Below are 8,218 nucleotides of genomic sequence, written 5' to 3' on the forward strand. Positions count from 1 at the left end.
CCAGGGGCTGCTCGGCATTGCCTTGTGGTGATATTAACGCGCGCATGGATTGCGCGTGTAGTATCCCCAAGGGAATATGGCAGCCAGGTCAGGCCTGCAAGGCATGGGGGCTTGCAGGGAAGGGGAAGTGACCAGGGCTGAGCGAGCTGTCGGGCAATTGCCGATTCAGTTGCTCTTCTCCTAGTTTGCGGGGCCGGTCCTTGTCGCAAGAGAGGCAGGAGATCTCTTGCTGCCGTCTCAGGTCTTTGGGGAAGATCCCCAAAGATCTCAGACCACCTGCCTCTGCCTTTGCCAGATGTACATAGTGTCCCATACAATGCCCTTTTAAAGGGAGGCCCAGCAGTTGGTTAGTCCCCTAGACCAGAGCAGGACCCCAGAATAGCTAAATTGAGGACACGGCTACCACCATTGTCCCTCTGCGCTGTAGATCAGGAGTTTTTCTGGCCCCAGCTTCTTGACCCTCCCTTGAGGTTGAGTAGCATTTCCCTGACCAAGCTTGGAACAAAGGTCCCTAACTGGGGGACCCGTTCTAGCCAGCAGCATCGAAATGCATCCCATTACTTGGGACTCATACAGCTGTGCCCCTCTTTCCATGTCAGTCAGCCGCCTCGTTGCCCTTTCTTTCTTGCTCATGCTCCTGTTTCAACCTCTTACGGTTGTCCCTTCCACATTACCTCCTCCTCTTCCTTGCTCGTCACCCTCACAGACATCAAGAGGTCCTCTGAGCACATGCAGTCTCAAAGAAGTGGCTACCAACGGCTTCCCCCCCCCCACTTCCCTAAGTCCCAGAAGAGAAACCACGGAGGATGCGAACTATTGGGAAAAGGACCGTCCCACCCCAACCTCATTCACTCACACACCCTTTGCCATACTGACTAGGCCTAGAAAATCCATCCACTTGCTGTTTTGTGGTCTGAATTCAGGATATGGCAGAGATCGAACCATGTTCAGTGGGGAATTGGTCTCCCCTTAAATGGAAATCAGCCAGAGGAAAACTGGCAAAAACCAGTCTTGGGAGTAGGGCTGGTTCTCAAAAACCTGTTGACTGGAACAACAAAAACTCATCATGGGGTGAATGAAAACACTCACCAAACAAACCTCCGTGAAGTCCATCTGGTCAGTATGCTCCGCTTATAAGTAGGCAGGGTCCAGTTTCTTCTAGCTGGCAGGCCCGGGTTGAGCTCTCACAAGAACTCAGCGCAAGCCTGATGGTCCTTCCGTCTGCCAGCTTATGCCATAGTCGTCGTAACCGCCGGGCGCCTTGGCCCTCCACTTCTGTTAGTGGAAAATAGAGTCTAACTCCAACCCACATGGAGGGTTGCTGAGCACCCGGAAGGCCACGACACAGCTTGAACCGCTATCGGAAAAAACCTAGAGCAAAACAAAATGGTGGGCAAAGCCCTCGGCCAACTGAAACCTCCTCTTCCACGTCATACGGGACCACACTCGGCTTGGTGAGCCACAGGTTCAACAGACCTGCTGGCCTTCATGTGGCAAAAGCCAAAACAAAGGGAGCACAGTCTGCCACATGCCTCAGCCATTTTAGCCGTGCTGAGGTAATACCGCTATGTGGTGCACAGGTTGAGAGAAATTCAAAATGGCCACTCAGCTGGGAACCCCAGTTTGAAACGAAAGGCTGGAGGGAGCCGGCCAACGATTTTGCATTAACATCGAGAAGGCCGCCCACAGTAAGGTTCGCCATTCAAGGATGGCGAATGTGAAGGGGGAAAAATGAGTGTGAGGTTGATCTTGAGGAAGCAATCCGGGCCGGATCCCCTTCACGCTTCCCTGAGTTTAGGGCTGAGGGTTTTTTCCTGCGGACAAGCTGAAGGAAGATCAGAGGTTGAACTTCCATCTCAGTCAAACATCCTGGATCGATCCACGCCAACGCTTGAGGCAAAGGAATCACACGTACACCCCTGCTGTTGGTTTTGTGCCTCGATTTTCGGGCAGTAAATAATTTTAAATATCCGAGGAATACCCCTCCATAGCATTTGTAGTCTGCTGGTCATTGCGACTTGACCGTGGTAAGATTCTTTCTCATACAACGTGAAATCTTGGGCGGGAGATTGTGGTTTTGTGAAACGGGGCCTAGTGTAGCTCAAGCCGCCATCGGAAGACGGGAGAGGAACAAAACGGTGGATCAAGCCTTCAGCCTACACAGAAACCTCTCCCGCCTTTCCGTCATCTGTCTGCCAGGCCTGTGCCATCCGTCGTCTGCATGCTGTGATGTGGGGGAAGTGTGGAGTCGGGGAGGAGGGGGAGGGGAGGTTGCTCACGCTTGCTGCCGTTCTGTCATTTGACTGGGGGGGGAATGGAAAGGGTTAAGCTTTGCCTTGTATCATCAATAAATGTCATTTACACAAGTTGGCTGTCTCTGTATGTCTTCAGGGTGGAATAGTACCGGGATAAGGGGATAGTGGGAATTGGACTTCTCCCTTCTTAGGGTTCTTGACCGTGCAGGCAGTGGACTTCTACTCCGTGTGCAGAACACAGAGCCCCTGCGGACTCTTCCAATTCCTGGAAAGATCATTCCCAGAAGAAGATTTGGTTTTTATACCCCGCTTTTTCTCTACCTTTTAAGGAGACTCAAACCGGCTTACAATCGCCTTCCCTTCCCCTCCCCACAGCAGACACCCTGTGAGGTAGGTGGGGCTGAGGGAGCTCTAAGAGAGCTGTGACTAGCCCGAGGTCACCCTGCAGGCTTCGTGTAGAGGAGTGGGGAAACCAACCCGGTTCACCAGATTAGAGTCCGCCGCTCATGTGGAAGAGCATGGAATCAAATCCAGTTCTCCAGATTAGAGTCTGCCGCTCTTAACCACCATGGCAAACGGGTGAAATTGCAGCAGCTCCCCCTTCTGCAAATGCAGCGCTTCTGAGAAATGGGTCAATTTCATCCCTTTTGTCCCTCCTTACTGGCCTACGCAGACTCTGGAACCTCAGGTATGATATTTCCAGGTATCAAAAAGGTTTGGAGGAACGTGGGAAAACCTCCATGCACAGATGTTTGGATACTGCCCCCTGTGTCTTAAAAGTGGCACATGTTATACCTCTTTTAGTGTCTAGCATAGATGAACCCCCCACCCCAATTATTTATTTGGTTTTTGCCGCCTATGCAGAGTGCTGCTCGAGGATTACCGATCCTGTTCAGGATTTGTACGAACCACCAGGCCAGATTGACACTGCACACTTTCCTGGATTTTGTGTCACTCATGCCTTCTCTGCAAAGGATCCTGGGAACTTTAGTTTGGGGAGGGTACTGGGGGTTTTCTGTTGCCTCTTCCATCCCTGAATTCATTATCTCTTTCTCTGTAAAGAAAAATATGTCTAGCGAACAGGTTTCGGTCTATAATGTAGACACCCCATTCTGAAAAGATGTCCTGTATTTGGAAAGAAGAAGAGTTGGTTTTTATATGCCAACTTTCTCTACCACTTAAGGGAGAATCAAGCTGGCTTACAATCACCTTCCCTTCCCCTCCCCACAGCAGACACCCTGTGAGGTAGGTGGGGTTGAGAGAGTGTGATTAGCCCAAGGACACCCAGCTGGCTTTGTGTATGGGAGTGGGGAAACAAATCCAGCTCACCAGATTAGCCTCTGCCGCTCATGTAGAGGAGTGGGGAATCAAACCTGCTTCTCCAGATCAGAGTCCACTGCTCCAAACCAGTTCTTGTTCAAAGAGGATGTCAAAATCCTGCCTATTTAATGTTTGTAGGGAGGCAGGCCTGGTTTGGGAGTTGGGACAGCCCTGTCAACTAGCATTCGAACCTGGATCTCCCAGATTCTTGTCTGGCCTTCTAACCATGATACGGCACTGGCTCTGTAAAAAGCCCTCCAGTGTTGGTGGAGAAGGGTCGTGGGGCAGATGGGGCAGAGCAACAGCAAAGAAACCCCTTGTCTGGAAGTCCCATTGCTACTGAGCTGATTTGGCAGCTCCTGTGGCACCAAGAAAACCTCCAAGAATCATCCCTGTGTGAAAGGCCCCTTGGCAATCTACTGTTTATCAGTGGTGACGTGGCCCCTCCCTAGGGTTGCCAACCTCCAGGTATGTCCTTCAGATCCTCCGCTATTACAATTGATCTCCAGGAGATAGCGATCAGTTCCCCTGGAGCAAGTGGCTGCTTTGGAGGGTGGACTGTATGGTGTCGTACCCTGCTGAAGTCCCTCCCCTCCCCAAACCCCATCCTCCCCAGGCTCCTCCACCCCCCAAATCTCCAGGTATTTCCCCACCCAGAGCTGACAACCCTACCCCTACAATGTGTGAGGCGTGAGGCAATTGTCCCTTACTTTAAAAAGGTCTGCTGGTTTTGGAGCGGTGGAGTCTGATCTGGAGAACCAGGTTTGATTCCCCACTCCTCCACATGAGCGGCGGAGGCTAATCTGGTGAACTGGATTTGTTTCCCCACTCCTACACACGAAGCCAGCTGGGTGACCTTGGGCTAGTCACAGCTCTCTTGGATCTCTCTCAGCCCTACCTACCTCACAGGGTGTCTGTCATGGGGAGGGGAAGGGAAGGTGATTGTAAGCTGGTTTGAGTCTTAAGTAGTAGAGAAAGCTGGCATATAAAAACCAACTCATCATCATCATCATTATTAACTTCAAAAAGGATGTGGACAGAATGGAGTGGGTGCAGAGGAGAGCAACAAGGATGATCCAGGACAGCAGAGGATAGGACTCACAATAATGGGTTTAAATTGCAGGCGGAAAGGTACCGGCTAGATATTAGGAAACAAACGTTTACAGTAAAAGTTGTTAGACAGTGGAATCAGCTTCCTAGGGAGGTGGTGAGCTCCCCCTCACTGGCAGTCTTTAAGCAGCGGCTGGACAAACACTTGTCAGGGGTGCTCTAGGCCAAAGCTTCTTAAACTGTGGGTTGCGACCCCATATGGGGTCGCATAACGGAATGTGGGGGGTCGTGAAAAATTTGGCAACAGTAAAAGTTTTAAAATAAATTTGATAATTAATTGTCAGTAAATGTTTGATTTGTATACCTATTTTATATACCTATGTTCCCGGGGTCGTGTAACAATTTCTCGGGTGAAAAGGGGTCATGAGTGGAAAAAGTTTAAGAAGCCCTGCTCTATGCTGATCCTGCATTGAGTAGGGGGTTGGACTAGATAGTTTGTATGGCCCCTTCCAACTCTATGATTCTATGATTCTATTCCCCAGAAAGGGAGGACATAAGCATATACTATCTCACAAAGTGATTCCTTCCTCACACACCCCCAAAACACCTGCCAGTGGTCAGGCTTCATAATAATGATCTACCCCTAGCCCTGTCCCGGGTAGCCTAGGCTAGCCTGATCTCTTCAGATCTCAGAAGCAAAGAAGGGTCGACTCTGGCAAGTATTTGGATGGGTGACCTCCAAGGAATACCAGGGTCGTGACGCGGAGGCAGGCAATGGCAAACCACCTCTGAACATCTCTTGCCTTGAAAACCCTACGGAGTCGCTGGAAGTCAGATGTGACTTGACAGCAAACCAACAAACCAACCGTGAGCTGGGTAAGATGGTCCATCGAATGCTTGTTAGGTACTCTTCCATTGCAAGGCAACTGGTCTTTGCCAAGTGAAGATCACAGGAATACAAAACATTATTGGACCAGTAACAATACAGAGGTTAGGAGCCCTGTGGCGCAGAGTGGTAAGCTACAGTACTGCAGTCCAAGCTCTGCTCACGTCCTGAGTTCGATCCCGACGGGAGTCGGTTTCAGGTAGCGGGCTCAAGGTTGATTCAGCCTTCCATCCTTCTGAGGTCGGTAAAATGAGTACCAGCTTGCTGTAAGTAAAGGGAAAGATGACTGGGGAAGGCACTGGCAAACCACCCCATAAACAAAGTCTGCCTAGGAAATGTCGGGATGAGACGTCACCCCATGGGCCAGGAATCACCCGGTGCTTGCACGGGGGAACTTTACCTTTTTTTTAACAATACAGAAGTAGGAAAGCTGGACATTGAAGATAGCTGATAGGAAGAAAGTAGATTCCTTTGAAATGTGGCGTTGGAGGAGAGTGTTACGGATACCGTGGACTGCCAAAAAAACAAATCAGTGGGTTATAGGTCAAATCAAGCCTGAACTGACCCTAGAAGCTAAGGTGACTAAACTGAAGTTATTGTATTTTGGTCACATCCAATTGTGAGAAGACAAGAGTCCCTGGAAAAGACAGTAATGCTAGGAAAAGTTGAGGGCAGCAGGAAAAGAGGAAGATTCAACAAGAGATGGATTGACTCAATAAAGGAAGCCACAGCCCTCAGTTTGCAAGATCTGAGCAAGGCTGTCAAAGATAGGACATTTTGGAGGACTTGTATTCATAGGGTTGTCATGAGTCGGAAGTGAATTGATGGCACTAAACACACAGCAATACAGAGAACGGATGGCCCAGGCTAGCCTGATCTCGTCTGATCTCAGAAGCTAAGCAGTGTCAGCCCTGGTTAGTATTTGGATGGGAGACCAGCAAGGAATACCAGGGTTGCTGTGCGGAGGAAGGCACTGGCAAACCACCTCTGTTAGTCTCTTGCCATGAAAACCCCAAAAGGGGTCACCATAAGTCGGCTGCGACTTGAAGGCACTTTGCACACACAAGACACAGTCAAAGGGGAGAGAACTTGCTTTCCTTGTTACAGAGGCCACCAAAAAGGACATCCCGCTCCTTACTGCTTACTGATGATTTGTATCATCCTGGGGACTGCTTTTGTACCCAAAATTAGAGGCCGGGAAGGTGGGGTGAGAAACAGCAAGATTGCACGGGGGGGGGGGGGAACCCACAACAGACGAAAAACAAAAGGGGGAAGGAAAGACCCAACCTTAAACCAAAGCTGGGTACCCAAAGGTTGGGTGGGGAAAGACTCAATTATGTAAAGAAATATATTTACTTTAAGGTGCTGGTATCTTTATTAAAAACATTAAACTATTATATTAAAAGAAAGCACAATGGCAACTAATAGAGGTTGATAAACTAAAACCACAATTCAAATGCGTTTCGGCCCCCTGGCCTTCATCAGTGGTCTAATAACATAATGCACACCATTACATAATACAACATGTATAACAGTATTAAAGCAGAATTATAACAACCCTGGGAAAAACCACTACAGCCTGGTGTAGTGATAAGGAAGCTGGACTGGGATTGGGGAGACCTAGGGTCCACTCCCCACTCTGATGTGGAAGCTTACTGGATGACCTTGGGCCAGTCGCTCTCGGTCTGGCCTACCTCATAGGGTTGTTGTTGTGAGGATAAAATGGACCAGGGGAGAATATACTGCCTCGAGCTTCTTGCGGGAAGGGCAGGAGAAAAATGTACTCAGCAAACAAATACAGCTAGATTGCAAATTGTCAACAGACTCTGCTTTTAACCAAGAATTGTTATCTGGTGCTTGTGAATTCAGTAGCCTGTATTAATGTGTGATCCTATGCTCTTCTATTGACTAAGTCTATTCACTTAAGAGAAGGGTATCCTTGAGGGTTCCCCGCCCCATCTTCTGGGCATGTAGGGGTCACTGGGGGTGTAGGGGGGGAGGTAGCTGTGAATTTCCTGCATTGTGCAGGGGGTTGGACTAGATGACCCTGGTGGTCCCTTCCAACTCTATGATTCTATGATCTCCACTTAGGATCACACTGTTATTCCACTAAATTATCCCTTGGTGTAGTGGTAAAAGCATTGGCCTAGGATTTGGGGGAGCCGGGTGCAAACCCCTACTCAGCTATGAAGCTAACCAGGTGATCCTGATCCGGTCGCACTCTCTCTCTCAGCCTGCCCTACCTCACAGTGTTGTTGTAAGAATTAAATGGCAGAGGGAGGACCAATGTACCAATGTCCTGAGCTCCTCGGATGAAGGACGAGATAAGTGTAAAACTCCTCCCTAGACCTTTGTTTCACTACTAATTCATTTCACTCTTCATTATATGCTCACAACAGCCCTGTGAGGTGGCTTAGGTAGATGAAGAAGAAGAAGATGATGATGAAGAAGAGTTGTTTTTTATATGCCGACTTTCTCCACCACAAGGAAGAATCAAACCGGCTTACGATCTCCTTCCCTTCCCCACAACAGACACCCTGTGAGGTAGGTGGGGCCGAGAGAGCTCTAAGAGAGCTGTGACTAGCCCAAGGTCACCCAGCTGGCTTCGTGTGGAGGAGTAGGGAATCAAACCCAGATCAGAGTCCACCGCTCCAGACCACCGCTCTTAACCACTACACCACGCTGGCTCAAAAGTTCCAAGGGGCCC

The sequence above is a fragment of the Euleptes europaea genome, chromosome 19 (assembly GCF_029931775.1).
Source record: "Euleptes europaea isolate rEulEur1 chromosome 19, rEulEur1.hap1, whole genome shotgun sequence".
Lineage (NCBI taxonomy): Eukaryota > Metazoa > Chordata > Lepidosauria > Squamata > Sphaerodactylidae > Euleptes > Euleptes europaea.